Source organism: Heterocephalus glaber, unplaced genomic scaffold, assembly GCF_053883595.1.
Source record: "Heterocephalus glaber isolate CG9 unplaced genomic scaffold, H.glaber_assembly_v1.0 deba00001608, whole genome shotgun sequence".
Classification (NCBI taxonomy): Eukaryota; Metazoa; Chordata; class Mammalia; order Rodentia; family Bathyergidae; genus Heterocephalus; species Heterocephalus glaber.
The window spans coordinates 28,694,305-28,715,114 of NW_028258379.1; the positions used below are offsets into that span (position 1 = coordinate 28,694,305).

The window sequence follows — 20,810 nt, forward strand, 5'->3', positions numbered from 1 at the left end:
TTGCACTTGTTGACTGCTGGCTTCCTGTCACCTTGATGCCTTTGGAGCCATCAGACTCCATCTGGAACAGGGGTTGCTGTTTTTCCTTTCCTGAGTTTCTCATTTTCTCCATTGTATTCATTCAGAGGGGAGAAAAAGACCTCATAAATGTCATTTCATATTCCAAGCAATTTGCTATAGGCAACTACACCATTACTTTGTACAAATAAATTTACATAAATCATTATTAGAATGTTTTATCTTGGCAACATTATTTGGTTCTCAGAGCACAAATTAAATGCATGCTTAAAGCAGAATATTTTAAAGTTATTCCTATATTGTTTATGAGACAGGATTAGAAATTTCCATCTAATTTTTCTTTCATAATGGAATTCCTTTAGTTTTCTTTGTACATTTAGAAACCACGTGTATAATTTTCTGGGGGGTTTCTTGAAGTGAGCAAGGCAATAGATGACTCAGTCATGTTGGTCTCATTTTTCACCAACTGCTGCCTTTGCCTTTATGGGTTTGGGTCTGAACACTGATTAGGAAGCCCGGGAACCAGGGAAATGACAATACACAGTTGGCCTTTCTTTTGAGTAGATGACTTTTTGTTTGCTATTATTCTGCAAGCTAACTGGTCTTTGTGGTGGGGCTTTAATAAAAAAGGAAACAGACGTGTAAACAACCCCCTGAACTTTGTTTTTCCTCTCTGCTTGGGTTGGGCTGGTGATTGGACTAACATAACAGCACCTGGCAAGTCTTCCATGGCTTCAGTTTTACTCCACCCCAGATTTCAAAACAATATTTTTTTCCCGTATATAAAATGCAGGGTCCAGTTTTAGAACAAGGTGCACTTGTCAATGTCAGGGCCAGGAGCAGTGGGAGGGGACAGAACAGGAAGTCTGTCCTGGTCCTGCTATCCAAGGGCTCTGGGGAATTACCCAGGGATCCAACATCTCATCTTCTCGATGGTGTCCTGAAGAGCTGGACCAAACACACAGGGTGGATCCTTCTAGCAGGATGTGACCTGAGAACAAATTCCCAGGCCAGTGTCAGAAAAGTGGGGTGCCATGTGGTCACGGGTGCAATCCTTGTAAGAGCGAACAAGCAGTCCCATAGAATACTTGAAAGCACGGAGTCAGATGGGCCTGAGTTCAAATCAAAGCCACTCACTAGCTGTGTGAGAGTCAGCAATTCAAAGCTTTCTGCTTCTCTGTTACTCTTTTTTTAAGGGGGGCAGTACTGGGCACTGAACCCAAGACCTTCACACTGAGCTATACTCCCAGCCCTATTTTATTTTTTATTTTGAGACAGGACCTCGCTTAGACACTAAGTTGCTAAGACTGGGCTCGAATTTGCAATCCTCCTGCCTCAGCCTCCCAGAGTGCTGGGATTACAGGTGTGCACTACAACACCTGGCTCTTATCATACCTTTTAAGGCATTTTCAGACATCTTATTTGAACTTTTCAAAAACTCTGGAAAAATGTAGGACTGGATTAATTCCCCTTTAATCATGAGCAAACAAAGGCACAGGAAAAGCATGGACCTTCCCACAGTGACCCAGCGTTGTAGACACTTAAGAATAGGTGTGAGCTCTCAAATCTTCTTTCACATGTTGCACTAACCAAGAAGCCACCCGATCCAACTTTGGGTAAGCGGGAAAGAAACTTTCATCCAACTAAGCCCTTGAGCCTTGGAATGTGCTTTGTATCCTAGTCTACTACAGCCTTTCCCGGCTCAGCCAGTTCATAAAGTTAGAATCCACATCCCTAGCCATAGCTTCCACGGCAGTGCTGCTGGTCCACTTACCACACTTTGGAACCATGGCAGCTTCAGCCCTAGCTGAATGCTGTCCAGAACCAGCCGTGTATATTCTCACACTTGGCTGCAGATCGGTGACCTGGGAGTTTGTCAGAAATGCAGAATCTTAGGCTCCAAGAGCAAGATCCCTCATGCGATTTGTTTGTGCATTAAAGTTTGAGCCTCTTGCTTTAAGCTAGTCACAACATCATAAATGCTCTGTTGCTAGATAGGCATGAGGAAAGAGAAAGTCCTAAAAAAAATAAGTGCTCTTAGGTACTTATTGTAATTTATTTGGCAGGCAGTGGCCAATGTGGCCACATTAAAACTTGTTTAAATGAATACAATTCTGTAGCATTCAAAAAAAATAATTTTTCATTATTTCCTTAATTCCAGAGAAAATTAAATATGTATTTATTTTGTTATACTAAATACAACGAAAGAGATTTCGGATATACTTTTCACCCAAGCATACTACAATCATCCCTGGCTCAGACAATTAGTAAGGTTAGAATCCATATCTCCAAATTTCATTATAGTTTACATTCAGCAGGATCATAAAATCCTAGCAGACTGGGAGAAGCATGTTGCCAAGATTAAATGTCACAGCGTACTCACGGTAAGACTTCATGCTTACTGCATTTAAAACAAAGTATTTATTTAATTTGAAATAAAATAGCTCACTTGCAGCACCAAGAAAAAAGAAAAAAGCTCCAAAATTCAAAGTTCATTTTAAATTTGGTGCTGATTTGTTTCAACGTTTAGAATAATCCAAGATGCCCGGATGGCTCCTTTTAGGAGTAATATTGTATCTAAGTTCTTGAAATGCAAAGGCCTCAATGATGTATCTTGATTTAATTGAAAGTTAAAGGGAGAAATGGAAGAAGGGAACTAGAGTGTGATCAAGTCACTATCTCAGCCTAGAAAATCCATCCCTTCCTCTCAGTCCTATTCTAACCCTATTCATCCTTCAGTCCTATTTTCTTAATGGGGAAAAAGTCCCACACATCAAATTTTGCAATGCATATGTCACAGAATTGCCTAAGCCAGGGCTTAGCAAACTTCTGTCAGTTGATTAATAGTTTATGGTTTTTGTTGTATCTATTGAATTCTGTCACTGTAGTACACAAGCTGCTATTGATAATCCAGAAATGAATGAACACAGTTGTGTTCCAATAAAATTTTATTTAGATATGTTGAAATTTGAATTCCATAGAATTCTTTTTTTTTTTTGGAGACAGGGTCTTGCTATGTAGTTCAGGCTGTCCTTAAACTCACCGTGTAGAGGCCCGGGGATTTAGCTCAGTGGTTCCGCTGCTCGCCTCAAAAGCGCAAGGTCCAGAGTTCAATCCCTGGTACCAAAAAAAACCTCACTATGCAGCCCAGGCTGGCCTCGAATTTTCAGCAATTCTCCTGCCTCAGGCTCCCAAGTGCTGCGATTACAACGTGCGCCACCACACCTGGCATTCCATTGAATTCTTATGAGGCACAAAATGTTAATCTTCTTTTAAAAATTTCCAACCATTAAAAAATGTCAAAACCCTTCTTAGTCTGCCTGTCATGTACCAACAGGCAGAGGGCTGCCCTCAGCCAGTGGGCCCAATGTAGTTTACTAAGCCCTGGCAGAGGCTTAGAAAAGGTAGGGCAGCTCTCATTAGGCAATCAGTTCTGTGGGAAGGAAACATGAATACTGTTATTCTAGTTCTTCCACTTCCTTCTGGCTGGTCTGGGACTGTGATCCCAGAAGGCTGGAGTTCCTCAGTTAGCGAGGGCCTGTGCTCTCAGGCCCAGTACAGTCAGGCGGATGGAGTGGCCAGGGGACTGCCTGACTGGAAAATTGAGCATCTCAGCTGGCAACTCTAACGCCAAAGACCTAGGAAAGTGATCCTGCTTTAGCCAGCTTGATAGAAAGCAGCAATCAAAAAGAGCCAGGTATGGGCAGGATTTGGCGCACCATTCCCAAATTAATCAGAGCACCTGGCTCCCTATCGCTGACTGTGGCCCCAACGTTGGCCTTGAGACTCTCTTAAATCCAGGCTTTCAAAACTTTCTAGAGGTGTCCTCCTCATCAACTTACAAACTCAGGTTCTTGGCCTCCTACCCTGCAGCTCTGTTTCCCAGCTCACCATCAAAGCTTGTGAGCACCAGGCACTGACCTCACAGCCTCTGGTGCTTCCAGGGCCTCGTCAAGCCCGGAATGTCTGGGAGTACTTGGAGGGGAAGAAAGCAGCTGTGCACAGGAAGAGTAAATAGTGAGGTAGACAGGCAGGGGAAGGATGTGCGCCAGCCCAGAGAGGCTGAAAAGACCACAAGGCAGCAGCCAACCCAGAGCTGGGCAACAGTGGCCCCAGAAAGATGCTGCTAGCCAGGGCCCTTTGTAACAGGGCAGATGGGGATTCCCCGGGTGCTCTACTCTGTTGTTTTCGTTCAGGGACCCAGGCCCTTAGGCTCTGGTCCTGGCTGGGAACTAAGATCACGGTCCTCCAAACACTGTGGTACAGGCAGCCAGGGCCTTGCCACCTGGCTCCCAGCCAGCTCATTCCCACCTTCCCATCGAGGCGCCATGTCACCCCTGCTCCCTCTGCCTGGCAAATGACAGTGAAAAAACCACTTGAGACCCTTCTTGGCCCATGCATTCTCCCCTAACTATGCCAATCCCAATGTGGAAGTTTGTCAGTTCCCTGAAGTGAGGGCTAAGGTGCCCAGCCCCACTCTAAGCTGGACCCAGTGTTCTGGTTGTGAATCTTTGGCAAAACCATAAGCTCCCCAGGGAAAGGCACTAGTCTTATTCTTTCTTACCCCCATCTATCCCAAGAGCACATAACAGATATTCAATAATACTTATAGAGCACAACTAGAAGACACAACATTAGAAAGAATAATACAATTAAATATGGTATTACGAGAGAGGCGCTAATTTAGAGGCACAAGTTTCTGTAGGAAAATTCCCAGCTTTGTTCTGGTTGCTTTGTGCATCTAGGAGACACACCAGAATTTTAAATAAAGATGTGATTCAATGTTTTCAATCATCTTAATGTCTAAATTGGATTGACCACATTGTCAGTCTGATCAGCTGCATGAATTGATCATTAAGATTGGGAGGAGGAGCAAGGGATTGATGCCAATGGATGGAGAAACAATCAATTTGGCATTTGCATTTAAATATAGCATTAGTATTTCATTTGTTCAATGTAATAATCTATGTAAGGTGCAGCAGGCTGGGGAATGGAAGGCACAGTGGGGTTACCTGAGTCGGAATGGGTCCAGGAATCCAAGGTCAGCATCGCTCCACCTCTGTCACAGAATAGACAAAGAGGCTTCCATCATCAAAAAACGATGCTTCTAGAGGCTGGTGGAGAGGAGCAGAAGGAGGAGGAGATTAGAGAAGAGGAGCAGAGAGCCCTGGCAACCACAATGGATGCCCTCTCCGGCCTGACCCTAGAAAATGACACACTTCAGTGAAAGAGTCAATTGCAACAGTACTTCTTTATTTCTTGGATAGTTATTGAAGGACTGAATCTTTCAACATAGAGTGTTTTTAGAACTGTCTCACAGGGCGTAAGAGGACACAGATATCTGAAAATACATGCCATAGATACTGTAAGACTATGTGATTTTACTACAACTGTCACTGAGATGTCTGTGAGATCATTTTCTTTTAGTATAGCTGCTTCTGAAACAGTTGTCTTTATAAAGGAAAAGCATCAGTGCACTAACAAGCATTCAAGGTCAGCGGGCCACCCTATGCCAGCCTTGATCTGCTGCATAGACCAAGTGTATAGGCTGCAGAGTCAGTGATTCTCTTTCTGTTATAAAGTGAAATCTCTCTGGTTGTAATCCTGGGGACTAGCTCCCTAAATGGGCTTCAAGTTATCGGGTCCACAGGTAACTGATAATATTGCAAAACAGGAAAATTGGTACATAAAATCGATTCCACAATAATTTCTGATGGAAGATTTTTTTAAAAACCCAGGCATCGAGGATGACAAAAAATAAACCCTAATGAAACGAATGGTATTATAGTATGAGTTCTACCTACAAGCAATCAGTGTGAGAATCTCAGGAAATAAATTCACTGAATCTGAGGTACTCAAACTGTGGTCCCTGAACAACAGAAACAACACCTGAGAGCTTGTTAGAAAAGCAAATTCTTGGCCCGGACCCAGGATACTGAGTCAGAATATGTGGAAGGGGAACCCAGAGGTCTGCGTTTTCACAAGCCCTGGAAGTGACTCTGATATAGACTGTTCATTTATCCACTCAGACAAAGACATTTATCCTGTTATTGTAAGATAAAATTATCCCACTTTACTTCATGTTTAAGCTCCAATTAAAGACAAAGCCCTGAGCGAGGGGCTAGGAGGCAGGAAGAGTTAGAGAGGGAAGGTGTGGAGTCCCTGCCCTGAGAAATGCATTGTCCACTAGGGAAGGCAGGACTTGTACCCAGCAACTCAACACATGGCCAGTGTGTAACCTGCTACCAGTTAGAAGGTTCCAGAAGACACTTTTGTTTCTGGTTGGGTGGAAGGTGACAGTAAGAGGTGGTCCCATGAAGACGGGATGTCTATAATAATGGATCTTGACATTGGGACAGGCCTGTGATAGCAGGAATAGGCAGCAGCCAAAGCATGAGGGTTACACAGGACATGAAGGAAGTAACCAGGTCTGCTGATACATGAGAGACAGGAAGGTGAGCTGGTGACACCAGGTGACTCCTGAATGCAGACGGGTAAAAGCCCAGGGACTGTGGCTTGTCTTCCTTGTGTAAAGCTTACACCTGGGGCTTATGTTCAGAAACTGATATCTGATAAACAAGGCAACTTAAAGATTTCTGTAGCCAGTTTATTTTTCTGTACTTTTTTGCGCTGCATTTTCCAAAGTGGAGAGTCTCGGCTGCTTCCAGGATTCATAGCTAAGGGTCTACCCAGGAGGAGGAACACACAAGAAAATTTTAAAGTAGGCACAAGAATCCGGGTGTCACAGTAGCTGCAAGCCATTTGATAAAGGGACAAAAAACAAACAAAACCTTACCATACCTAAAAGCCCCTGAGGACACCTTGTTTTTAACTTTATAAAATTGACAGTGGTGTACCTTAGTCCTCCTCAAAAAGTTAAAATGATACTCAACATCTCTAGTTGGAGAAAAAATACTTTTCACGATCAAGAAGTTTGGTTTTGGCATCTAGAAAACTGACATCAAGAGAACGCTTTATTTCCTGATGTTGGTAGGTGAATGATGGGTCGCTGAGACTATGTTTGATGTCACACCAAGGCTCTGATTGAAAAGAAGCCGGACTCAGAATTGGCAATATCTGCTTCTCATCCCAGCCCTGCCATTTAACCACCTGAGGCAGTATGGGCAGCTCACTGAGCTCTCTAAACTTCAGTTTTCCATCTGTCAAAAAAGCAGACATCGACCTGCCCCACCCTCCTTGAAATTTAAATAAAAAATAGATAAGTTGCTTTGAAAATTATAAAGTGCAAGCCTACACAGATGTATAGAATTAGCCTTTTCATTGGGACACTGGGTACTAATTAACACTTGTTACTCTTTGAAAATATGAAACTAAAATGTTCTATGCCCTTGAGAGTCTCCTTTTAAATATGTGCAGATACAGCAGTTCTGAGGAACAAACTTGGCATCAACCAATTCATTCTCCCCAGGAACATTTCAAGGTAAATTTTTTACTTGTAATTTTTTTCTTTAAATGCTATTTCTCTGACCACAATAGAGCATCCAGTTATCTTTCGACAGTTCCTGGTGAGCACAACTCAGTCTTCAGCAACACTGACACATACAATGGCAATAATTTATCATCTCTGCAGTCGTTTAGTCCCAGATGGACCATTTACTAATTTATTTCCATATGTAACTGGCAGAGAGATTAATCAGGCTTCCAACTTGGAAACCTAAATTGTGCTTTATTCCCTTAACAGGCTAACTCTGGGCAAAGAGAAAGCATACGTTTACATAGAAACCAAGGGGTCCTCTTGAAAACACATGACTTCACACACACACACACACACACCCCTTTCCTAAGACAATGTGCTTATGTCAACTTGGAGGGCTAAATCTCTCTTTAGATCCCCCTGGACCTCACACAGGAGCAGTGTCTGGTGTGACCCCAGGCAGAGGTAAGCCCAGAAAGAAAGGGAACAGCATGTCAGGCACAGTTGCAGCCACGTGCCCCTCCTCTCTGCAAGGCCAAGGTCTCGGATTTCTGAAACTAAAGAGATCTTTTTGCCATGGTGCTGCGCCCAGCTGGCTCAGCTTCGCAGACACTGGAAACTATGCACTTTCTTTTTTCCACTCTTTTTAAGGGTCTGGACTTGACTGAATTCAGCAGCTGCTGTGGCCTCAGCAAGGCAATGGCTAATGAATTTGCTCCCAGTTTCCCTGAGCTCCCTTCTTGGTTTGTTTTTAATGTTAACCCAATGATATCAGCCTCTGGCAAAGAGTTGGTTAATGGCATTAGTGTCAGGTGATGGTGTTTACATATGGAACTTGAGCCAATCCCAGCCTGGGCCAGAAAGCAGGTGACAACCTTAAGTGGAACCTGAAGTCAGCTCTAAGAAGGTTCAGCAGCTAAGACCACCGAGTGGTCCACACACTTGGGTCTCTAATCAACTCTGCAGCTTTGGAAAAATCACTTAATAGTTCTGGTTCAAAATGCTCTTCTCTGTAATATGAGGTGTTTAGCTCCTTCAAGTCCTTTTCACCTCTAAAATCTTCCAATTCTATGAAAATGAAAATAATCAGCCATTCACCTGGTTACTGTGTTTAGCTGATGCCAAACAGCAGGAGGTTTGGAAGCAACTGAAAAAAGCTGAATAGGTCCAGATGCTTGGTGCTACAATAGACAGGGCCTTACAAATCTCCACATCAGTACTGTCTTTGAGCACAGAATATAAACATTTGAAGGTTGTCCAACAACCTATATCTTTACAAAGTTTTAAGACTTCAGTTAAATTAAACAGTTTGAAATACTATTCTAGGTATGGCTAAACACATCAAAGTACTTAAGTCATAGCCCTTGACCTTAATACACTTATATCTTAGTTCAGGGGATAGACAACTAATCTTAATGTAATGAAATATGTGCTGTAAGGGAAGGAAAAGAAACTGATACGGGAACATGAAGAATGGAGAAATCATCCCAGTAAGAATGAGGTGTGTGTCAGAGGATCTAGAAAGTTTTATAGAGGAAGTACATTTTAGCTGGGCTCTGTGAAAGAAAAATGAGGATTAAGGTATCCGATCAGAGACAAAAGCAAGAGGAAAGGCCTTGAAGATCCCAAGTGTGGCTGGGACACAGTAATTAGGACCCTGGGACAGGAGCACGGGGTGCTCAAAGAAGAGGAGACCAAGTGAGAGGGAGGCTGGAAAAGGACTAATGGTGGAAAGCCCTGGACACCAACCAACGGATTGGCCTTTCCCTGAGGTCACCAGGAGTCTTCAAGAGTTACTGGGCAGGGGAGACTCCAAATGAGTTATGCCTCAGGAAATTTGTTCTGGCAATCCTATTGCCAGTTAAGACTGCTAATAAGATCAGTCTGTACCTTCATTTTTCTCTTACTCATTCCATGCGACCACTATTTGGGAATCCCTCAAATTTATTTTTTTTTTCAAATAAATTTCCTGGCCCTAGCATGGAATCCACTGAATTTCCTACAAATACTGCCAGGATTTTACATTCAAATGACTAATTCAGCTTAGGGTATTGCATTTAGGTTTGTGTTTTTCTATTCTTACGAAAGAGTTAAAATAAAATGACATCGATGGATGTTTTATTTTGTTTTTACACTGAAAAATGCTTCTGTATGATGAGAAAAATACACACACACACGTTGAGTGGAGGAAAGGTCTGCTCTAGCACTCCCAAACAGACAGAAGTTGAACTAATCACCTTAAGTTGTTCAATGAAAATTTCTTTGATTTCCAGTTTTAGTCCCAGGTTAATGAACCAAAGATCTCCAGGGGACCCCAAACCCAATAACAGAATGTCATGTGAACTCTCATACCAATGGCACTTGGTTCCTCTGCCTGGGGGGTAAGCACAGGCGGCCTTGTACAGCTCTCACAGGGAGGTATAGTGCACCAGGACACAGGGGGTCCATGCCAGGCAAGCCAGAGCACCAGCAACGGAGTCTGCAACCTGTACTCCGGACAGCACCAAAGATGGGCTAGGGTCCACAGACTCCACTAAAAGGAGTGCCCTTTGTTATGAGCTACCGCGAAAATTCCCCACGGAAGACAAACTTCTCTTGACCACTCGGGGTCACTCAAGAGGATGATATGTGGACACCCATGGGAGGCTTCAACGTTAATTTCAATGTGGGATCATAAAAAGGTGCCTCCTATCTATCCACTGGGGTGTTGGACATTCCAGGGTTCAAGTCCCTGATATTCAAAACCTGTCCCAGCCCTCCATGTGCCCAGGTATTTAGAAACTCAAAGCCCCTCAGGGTGTTCTCTTAACATCCAGTCAAATAATTACTATCATTCACTGTAGATCACTCTCTATGCATATAAAAAATAGTCTCATTTAAATGAAAAGAGTTGAAACATCACTTTCGTAAAAGTCTACCTAAGGTCAGAAAACTAATCTTCCTCAAATGAATATATTAATTAAATTTCCATGTTATCTTACATTCTCTTCACTAATACATGAATAAAACTACAGTATAAGGTAAATGTGGGCTTAAACTGAAAAACAGACATAAATAAAAATATTTTGACATTAAAAACTCAGTATAAATTAACTACAACATGCTTGAAAGCGCCTGCCATCATAATGTGCACATTGAAATCCATTAACCTAATACCTAGGCTTCTATTCAAAAGTAGGGATCTGGCACATAAATAAATACCCATTTGAACACTCCTCCTAAATTACTGTACAATTTGGTGGCAAAGTCACACACTTACAGAGTCTATCATCTTTGCTTGGTTGCTCTCTAACCAATGCAGAAGTCATGTCAGGCTACAATGTGGCGGCTTAATATAAACACAGATACCAGCAAATGGTACTAGAAAGGGGCAGCAAATGTCAAAGACAAACCAGGGTCATCCTGGAGAGAACAGAGATATTTACATAAGCATTCTGAAAAGACCATGGAGCCCCAACTTCCCTTTTAAATGCACACCTAATCAACCTCACTGTTCCTCATCTGATCAATTTTTATATAAAAGCAGTTTCTACAATGAGATGTTCAAAGACCTTCGTTGCCATAAACTCAGCAGCTGTTAAAGATTCTGTTGCACATTACATTTGCTTAAAGACTCAGCTATTTTCAACCAAAGCTTTCATTCCTTACCCATCACTACCCCCTACAAAAAAATAAGCTTCACTTCAACATCCTTCTTTACCATGTCATCTGCCAAGGCCATTTTCTTACCTTTGTAACTCACTCACATTTGTTTCATTTGATGATATTTACCCAAGCAAGGACAATTGTTTGACTGGAATCTTGCAACTTTCAACTTTGCCCAGGTTGTGCTGTGGTGCAGAAGGGGAATGCCGCAAGCCCCATACATTGCTCAGCTGAGCTAATACACATCTGAATCCAGAGCTATATTTTAAATTCTTTTACACTTACTTAATATAGTGCGTGCCGCCTGTCCACTGATGCGATATCAGAAACCTGCAAGCTACTATTTCTGCAACTGTGTCACTGTAGATAGTCTGAAACATGTACGTAGCTGTTGCCATGGAAACAAACACAGCTAGGGTAGAGTGCCACGCTGTGTTAATTCCTTCACCCATGAACCCCAGGGGAATGCTAACATTCATCTTCTTTCTCCTTTAGTCTCACACTGCTTTAATATTTTTTTTAGCATTATCAAATGATGTACTAAACACATACGGTACACCTGAAAATGTGGATGGCTGAAATGGGCCGTGGTACCAACCTAGCCTGCCGGTATCTGCTTAAAGTGGTACAGCTCTGCAATGGATCCCTTCCCTAACTTCTCCTGGGAGAAAGGGAGAACTTTGTCTGTCTTTCAAAATGATGGGGGTAAGGCAGAACAGATGAGCATCTTGCCTCACCTAAGAAGGGCAGTGATCAAGGAATTGCACCAGAATAAACAGGCTGCCAGAAATGTGCCTTTCTCAATTCTGGGGCGGGGGGAGGCTCAGCAAACTTTCTGAAGTGGATCCAAGCTAAGAATTGTTCTCCCTTCCAACCTGAGCTGCGTTACAAGGCTGTGTAAGTCCAATAGCTTTGATTAGGCAAAAAGTAAAATCCCTTAACAAGGGCTTCATCCATCCCACTCTAGTCTTTGTTCCTAAACCCATGTGAGGAGCATTAGAATAAGTGAGTAGGTAATGAGATGAAATCTGTCATCATTCAGAAAGAAATGTGATTTTCCTATGATCTGAACATTCTCTTATTTGCTTCAAGTTCAAATCTCTGCCCTTATCAATGGTTGGGCCCATGGAGAAAAGTCTAACTCTTTTATTACACTTAAAAGCCAAAATGCATAGTCATTGGTACACTGATCCAACTTCCCATTATTCAAACTGGTAAGCCACTTTAAATATTGGGGTTATACTCATCACAGTAGACAAAAATAAGCTGCTCAAAAATCTTAATTACATCCTATCCCTTGGGCTAGTTAATAATATTCAATCTAGATGAAAATGGCCACATTTTAGATTTGCATACTGATGTGCTTCACTTGAATACAATTTTCATACTAAACAATCAATTGTAGGCTTTAAGAGTGCAGATCCATGACCCCAAATTGGCATGTTTTAAAGAAACCACTACTTTATCTGTGGGGATTATGGCAAAATTATCCCATAAAAGATGAGCAAAATTTTCCTATTATTTTCCTAAATTGAATCATTCCTGGATGTTTACTATGATAATAATAATCAACTCATCCCTAAGAAAATAGATACATACACCTTACTGGTTAAGGAAATATGGCACTTTATTAAAGCAATCTCAAGAAGATGTTAGGGTCCAGTACAAAGTCTACTCTTCAGGTTTTAGCAGGACAGGCAGAGATTGCCCTTTAACCAACCACCAAGTACTTACAAATCCTAAGGAGCTGAGCTGTTTGCAGCTGTGAATACAGTCATCCATGTTCACTGGGCACTGCTTTCTCCACACTGCTAGTGTCACCAAGCGTTTTCACCTAGTTATCTCATGTGACTATCACAGGAGTGCCCTGAAGTAGTTTGGCAGATATCACCAAGAAGACATTCACAGTCAATGCTTCGCCTTCTGTCACCTGATCTGTTGCTCTTTCCATGGACCGTGCTACTCCCAGGAGTACTCAACATGCAGCTGATTTGATGAACTTAACTATAGTAAGAAGACTTATGGGAGGACTGACACTAAGTGTCCGATTGATTGGTCTGGGGATTAACTATGGCCCTTCTTTGCCCTCACCCACCCATTCTGAGTTGGCGTCCAAGCAGACCATCTCCGCTCGCTCACAAGGTCTTGAACTCTCATCCTTCCTGGGAGTCCTAGACCTGAGTCCTTGCACCAGTCCTCAGAGAGGGCCTTGCAGTAGAAAGATGGTGGGGGACCCTTGGGCTTTGGAGATAAAAGGGGGTCCAGAAGCAGCAATAAACTAGTCAGGCTCCTAAGGAAGTAAGCTATTCCAGAACATGGTTCTGCATTTAAAAAAAAAAAATTGTGGTAGAATACACGAAACATCAAACAACATCCTAATCATTTTGAGGTGCACAGCTTCAGTGGAATTAAATAATTATTCTGTGCGACCTTCAGCACCATCTACCTCCATAACCCTTTTCATCTTGCAAAACCAAAACTCTATACCCATTAAAAAATAACTTCCCATCCGCACTCTCACCTCCTGGCAATTCACAGTTCTGCCTTCCATCTCTTATGAGTTTGACAACTCTAACTACTTCATATATGAGGAATCATAGTTATTTACTTTTCATGACTGGTTTATTTCACTTATCATCATGTCTCCCTGGTTCATCCATATTGTATCACATTTTTCTTCCTTTCCCTTACATGGATATACTACCTTTTGCTCATCCATTCATCTGTTGGTGCCTACTCATTTTGCTTCCATACTTTAGCTATTACAAAGAATGCTGCTATTAACATGGGTGTATAAGTATCTCTTTGAGATTCTGATTTCAATTCTTTTGGAAATATACCAAAAAAATGGAATTGCTCTTGGGGTAATTCTATTTTTATTTTTTTTGAGAAATCACTATACTGTTTTCCACAGCAGGTGAACCATTTTAAATTCCTACCAACAGTGTGCAATGATTCCAGATTCTCTATATCCTCACCAACACTTATTGGTGCCTGGGTTTTTAACAGCAGCCATCCTAATAAGTATGACGTCATATCTCATTACAGTTTTGATGCACATTTCCTTATTTATTAATGATGTTGAATGTCTTTTCCTGTACTTATTGGCCATTTTAATATCTATGCATATTTTTGAATTGGGTAGTTTGGTTTGTTGGGTTTTTTTCCCCCTCGGCACCAGGGATCGAACTCAGGACTTTTCGCTTGCCAGGCAGGTGCAGCACTACTGAACTAAATCCCTGGCCCTATAGTTTGAGTTTTTTTAAGCTTCAGGATTCTCTATATATTCCAAATATTAATCCCTTATCAGACAGATACTTTTCAAATATTTTTCTCCCATTTTGTGGGTTGCCAGTTTACCTGCTTGCTTTTTTTTAAATTAATTTTACTGGTACATTTTAGGTATACAGTATAATGACATTCATCATTGGAAATTTACACCTTAACATAATCTCTACTGGTTCTTTTTTTTCCCCCATTCCCCTGCCCTCCCTTTAACCAACCCTTCCATCCCTCCCTATTTCCAAAGATTTTGTTGCCATTTTTTCATTTTCTCATATTAATTCCATTCCTTTCTTTCCTTTCCCCACCCCTGCTTGCTTCTTAACCACACTTTCAGCCATCTAACAGTGGAAAGTGGATTTCACCATGATTCAGGTCATTCATTACCTCCTCCCCTGGATTTCAAGAATTAACCGATAGCAGGATTTGTTTGTGCTAACTTTTGGGGACAGTGTTTTTCCAGGAAGTGAAGTTTTTCAAGACCCCAGAACTGCTTCTAGGTTGGGCTGTTCATGAAGAACCTGAGACAACCATCTGAGCAATGTTTGGGTGGGGTGGCGGGGCGGGGGGGTGGGGTGGATCATAGAAGACAGGGTAGACCAAGTGCCTTCCCAGGGATGCTCCAATCAAAGAGTCAACAATTGGAAAGGTTGTGATAAAAGCTTTCTAACAGGGATTGTAGAAGAAAACAATGAGCTAAGCAAAGTCCTTACAAATACTTCTCACAACTTGGCTGGCATTATGAGCCTTTGCATGTTGATAGAGAGGTGCTCCCAGAAGCCACACAAGGGAAAGGCAGGAGGGAAGGAGAAGCCTCATGCTAAGGTGATTTCCTAAGCCTCCTGTTCACATTTCCATTTTCCCTGGCCTTCTCTTGCCCCTCCCTGGCCGTTGGGGTACCAGCTGGCCTTCTCGCTGTGCAAAGTGGCCTGGCTCTCACCGTTCCCTCCTGTTTTGATTCACATCTAATATGCCAGGGGCTGAGAAACCAAATAATAGAGTTGATTAGAATTTTATCTGGAAAAAAGATGAATACGGTCCTGAGAAAGTGTCCCTGGGCACAAAAGTGTCAACTTTTGGATGCCGTTGACTTTAGGTCAATTAGCCTAAAGCAAGTCACCTAATGAGCAATTTGCCTACAATTTAAAACCTTTTTGAGTGTTTTTACATGGCAATGTCCTTTGATATTTTTTTCTCCATCTTTTTGGTGTTATAAGGTTTGAAAATCAAGCCTTTTAAGGGCATACCAGCTTGTTTTTAAATTTCAGTTTATGCTTAATTTTAAATTTTTGAATTAAATGAATTTCTTTGCGATACTGGCAATGCAAGCAAAAACACTCAAAATGCAGGTGAATTTCTGGTGAACTGATTAATAGGCAAATCAAGGTGCTTGGGGAGCTTTTACATCTGATTTTCATTTTTTAGGTTGCAAAAACTGTCAGAGGAAATGTTAAATTTCTAGAATGCACAAACTGACTTCCACATGTCACCTATGTCTCTCTTCTTTCTTCTTGTCCCCAAAGCTGGACAGAATTCACAGTTGAGGTTCCAGCACCCACTCAGGGGAGTCATTTTGTATTGTTCAGCTGTTCTGTTTTGTTTTTTCACTAGGAATTTAATTTACAAGCGAGGCTCACCTTCCCACTCCATCAAGGAGCCTCCATTTGTGCTTTGAAATCACACGCACAGATGGCGGGAGAGATGCCCATGATCTTTGACCTAGAGGCAATGTAGAGAATGCAGGTGTCTGAGGACCACTCCCCTGAGACCCAGTTCTCACTGCATGGAGGGAAGAAAAAGAGGGCCAAGGTTGGGAACTCATTCAACGCAAAAGCAGGGTGCCCTGCAGCTCTTGCTGCCAAGGGTCCTTTGAGAAAGAAACCAAAAGGCTGAGTGTGGGAGCACACACCTGTAGTCCCAGCTACACAGGAGGCTGAGGCAAGAGGATCATAAGTTCAAGGCTTGCCTGGGAAACTTAGATCTTGTGTCAAAATGAAATAAACAGGGCTGGGGGTATCACCCAGCAGTAGAGCACTTGTCTAGCATGCTCAATGTCCTGGGTTCGATCCCCAGTACCAAAAGAGAGAGAATCAAAGTACAGACCTGCATTTAAGACCAGAAGCCACGCTGACCAATGAGATCAACCCCAAGCTGGTGGGTGTGCTCCTATCAGATAGCCTCAGGGCTGTTTAAAGGGATAATAAACTGGAAGTTGTCCTCATTAGCTACCAGTGGTGCTGGCCCTGTAGACACCTGGCCCTGAGCCACCTGGTCACTCCACAGAAAGCAAGTATCCCAGCCAAAATGGTGCCCTGGCCCAGAGCTGTGGGCACGCGGGCCAGCCAGTGAGGGGGTCTCATTGTGGGGCACTCTGGGGCCAGCTCCTGGAGAAGAGGAACTGACCAGGCCTCCCTCTTACCACAGTCATGTGGATGCTCAGTCTGCATTTGAGAAGAAAACTTCTCCTGCTAGTGAAAACTCCTTTTCATTCTGAAATGAGTATTTTGAGTTTGCTTTCGATGTCTTCTGTTGGGGACAGAACCACCGACTGCCCTCAGTGTGTATGAATGACCTGTATCTCTGCATGGAGGATGATCAATGGGCTCGAGTTCGTGTTCCCGCCATGAGGTGATGACCACCAAGGACTGGAAACAAATACCTAGCCATTGAGGAAGCTGCTAAATATATTCCTTCCTTCTTAAGTCTGAAGATGTGATGAACTGTTTGACTGCATTTATCCTAATCCCTCCTACTTAACAAAAATGGAAGTTTTCCATTAAATTCTACTCTTTTAGTTATAGTACAGCAATAACAACAAAAAAAGGCAGAAGAATATTTTGCAAAGGCAGATCAGAATTTTGCACTTTCAAATACTACCATTTACTGTTTTTTAAAAGTGGAACATGTTTTTGCTCTCATAGATTAGAAAGATTAATCTCATTAGTCTCAGCTTGGGATACTTTGCCAAGACTATATATTTCTTGAGCTGTTACTAACAGCTGAGATTGTTAAAAGGTAACATGAAAAAATTGACATGTAATTGTACATATTTATGGGGTAACGTGATGTTTTGATATATATATATATATATATATATATATACACACACACACATACATTGTGTAATGTTCTAATCAGGGTAAACATATCTATCTTCTCAAATGTTTATCACTTACCTGTGGCAAAATAATCCAAAATACTCTCTTGGAGCTTTTTTTTGGCGGGGAGAGAGATTTTTTTTTTTTTTGAGATTCAATCTTGCTCTGCAGTCAAAGCTGGCCTTGAATTTGCTATATAGCCCTGGCTACCTCAAACTTATGATCCTCTTGCCTCAGCCTCCTGTGTGCTAGGATTACAAGCATTTGCTAGCAGGCCCAGTTTACTGTAGATTTTTGAAATATACATACATTATTTTTAGCTATACTCACCCTACTGTGATATAGAGCATTAGAACTAATTCCTCTACCCTAACTGTATTTTGGTGCCTATTATCTGACCTCTACCCTTCCTCCTTCCAGCCTTTGTTGCCTCTAGTGACCACTATTCTACTCTCTATTTCTATATGATGGACATTTTCAGCTTCCACAAATGAGAGAAAACATGCACTGTTTGTCTTTCTGTGCCTAGCTTATTTCATTCAACATAATGTCCTCCAGTTAGAAAAATGGAAGTTTTTAATAAAATAAGTCACAGCATGATCAAAATGGAAACCACTTGTATTACTTAGAATATTTTGAGGGCTGTTTTAATAAAGACCAAGTAACACTGACTTAAAATGCTTGTTGACTTCTCACATTCTGGCCCAAGATAGTGGGTAGTCTGATGGGGCCAGGGAGTAAGGATTTTTCTATCTTGTTGCTTTGCTATTCTCTAGCATGTTTTCTATATTTTTATGATCATAATCTCTTGCTACCACCTGGTTGCTGCCCTCATCAAGAGCCAGGAAGAAAGAAGAAAGAGAATACAGTATAAAGAATTTCCTTCCTCCCTCTTCTCCTCTTCCTTCTTTTTTTTCTTTTCAGTGCTAGGAAATTCAAACCAGGGCTTTGTTACCATAACAGTAAACTAACTTAACCCTGACCCTGATCCTAACCCTAATTTACTCCCTATTTTTGAGACAAAATCCAGAAGCTGTACCCTTCACTTCTGTGTTGCTTCTTTGGGTAGAAACTAAGTCACTTAACCATCACTGGCAGAATTTGTTTATTTGAAGTGCAAGGGTTCTACTAATAAAAGGAAGGAGCAAGCTGGGTGTGATGGTCTATACCTGTAATCCCAGCACTCGGGGAGGCTGAGGCAGAAGGATTTTGAGTCTGAGTCCTGCCTGGGCAACTCAGCAAGACCCTGTTTCAAAAAAAAATTAAAAAGCTGAGGATGTAGCTCAGTGCAAAGACTCTGGCTTCAGTTCCCAGTACTGAAAAAAAAAAGGGGGGGGGGAAGAAGGGGGCACATACTGGCAGATGACTAGCAGATTTTAAAAATAGTAAATAAATATTTATAGGTACAAAAAATAAATCAAAGTTTACGAACTCAGGTGGGAATAAGCACCAAATTCATGGTGGTGGCGTCTTAGGGACCTAAAGAGAGACTGAGTCTTGTGGTGGAGGAGAGATCCACTTGGACCTTTCATTGTATCTTCAGTGTTTTATTTTTTTAAAATATCTGAAGCAAACATGGCAAAGCATTGAACCATATCAAAGTTGGATACTGGGAATATATTTTCTGTGTTTGAAATACAATCATTTAAAAACTAGCAAAATGTAGCATTATCTCACTACTCCATTATAACTCAACTCATCATTAAAATGTATTTTACTAGTTTAAAAATGCAGTTCATTGCAAAAGAACTCTGAAATGAGTCCATCTAATTATATTAGGCAGCACTTTTTCTCTTAGTGGTACATGAAATAATGTTATATTTTACAATTGATGGCGACTTCAAAAAGTACAATGTGTACATTATATTTCATTCAGACTGTGGTGTATTTTAATATAGCGAGGGGAGCAAGAGGAGGGAGGGTTCTCACTCTGGGAAGCCCAGGGCCCAGGAAGCTCTTAGACCTTCCCTCCATTAGGTTACAGCCAAGGTAGTTTCCATCTCATGTTGGTGCCTCTGACTGAGTCGTCTGGAACATGCACATGCAACTGAGGAAAACTGAGTAGATAAAAGCCTCCTCTTATTAGTTCTAAAGTGCATGGGAATTTCTTATCTCATAAAAAATGCATGTGTAAATGGTACCTACAAACTAAACTCTGAGGGGGAAGAAAATGGAGACTCATCATTTCTGCAGCCAGGGGTTGTTCTGTCCACCAAGGCTGTTGGGGTCTGGGCCAGTGAGGGTAGCCACAAAGACTACCATGGTCCACTTTCCTGTGATATCGGACGAGTGCTATTGTGGATCTGTCCTATAGAAAAATTGGCTAAAAATACCCTAGTAACATTGTTCCCGCAACATTATCGAGATGCAAATGAATCAAAATTTTTTTTAAAACCCATACAGCTGGTTTTTATCTGAACACAGAACACCATTTATTTTTAAAAAAACATTTATGAAAGTTTTCTTCATTTCGCACATTCAGTTAGTATACAGTTGGCATTTTCAAAATTCAAACCTGATGTGGATTTGGAATTCAATGAAGCACATTGGAAGACATCTGAGTGGAAAAAAAAAAAAAGTTCTAGCCATATGCTACTGCTGCATGAATTTGAATATTTGAAAGGTAATCTAGAAATGAGAATGCTTCCAATTCTCCTTACCAACAACAGTAATTCATAGCAACCACACGTTTTATAGACCAAGCCACTTCCCTATGTGAGAGACAATAGTAGGAAGAAGTCAGAGGATGCCCTGGTTTGTCACAAGTGTGAGTCTCGCTAGATCACTGGAAAACTTGGCAGCACTGTTTGGTCACTGATGAGGGAGAAATAATGATTCTTGCCTCACTGGGAATATTAACACATAAGAGGGTTTCTAACATGTTCAAGTTTGGTTAGCAATTGGATGAAAAGCCAGAAGACCACTCATAATGGCTGCTTTCAAAAGAAGGCGACACTGTGAAACAAATCTCTCCTATGGAGCCCATTGTTTCTCTTTATCTGTATATCACTTTAAGTGGGCAGAGCCAATTCCACAGCAGGGGCTCTGCCCCATTGCTCTGAAACTTGTTTGCACCCTGACCAGGATGGGAGGAGCCCCCGTGGGTCAGCTGGGAGATTCCCTGACAGCACTCAGCCAGCCTTGCTCATCCTGTGCCTGGGCCAGGCCTCTAACTGGGTCACTCCGTCAGAGAATACACAAAGCAAGTGGTCATGTGCATTGCTAATCCACTCACGTGCATGCAGGGGACACCAACTCGAACAAAACCAAAATCCATGGCATAATGCTAGCTCAGTCTCCAAGCCATGAGTCAGGGACCCAACTATGTTTGC

General features: G+C 41.9%; 1 protein-coding gene across 10 annotated transcripts in view; it reads right to left on the reverse strand.

The window, feature by feature from the left end:
* Foxn3 (forkhead box N3) overlaps positions 1-20,810 on the reverse strand; it is a 406,647-nt gene that overhangs the window by 286,131 nt on the left and 99,706 nt on the right. For 8 of the 10 annotated variants that reach the window (XM_087195142.1, XM_021245282.2, XM_087195148.1 and 5 more), the window contains exon 2: positions 5,031-5,132. The exons of the other annotated variants lie outside the window; for them this stretch is intronic. The gene's annotated coding sequence lies outside the window, so the exon portion shown is untranslated. The remainder of the gene's footprint in view (positions 1-5,030; positions 5,133-20,810) is intronic. 10 annotated transcript variants of the gene reach the window in all.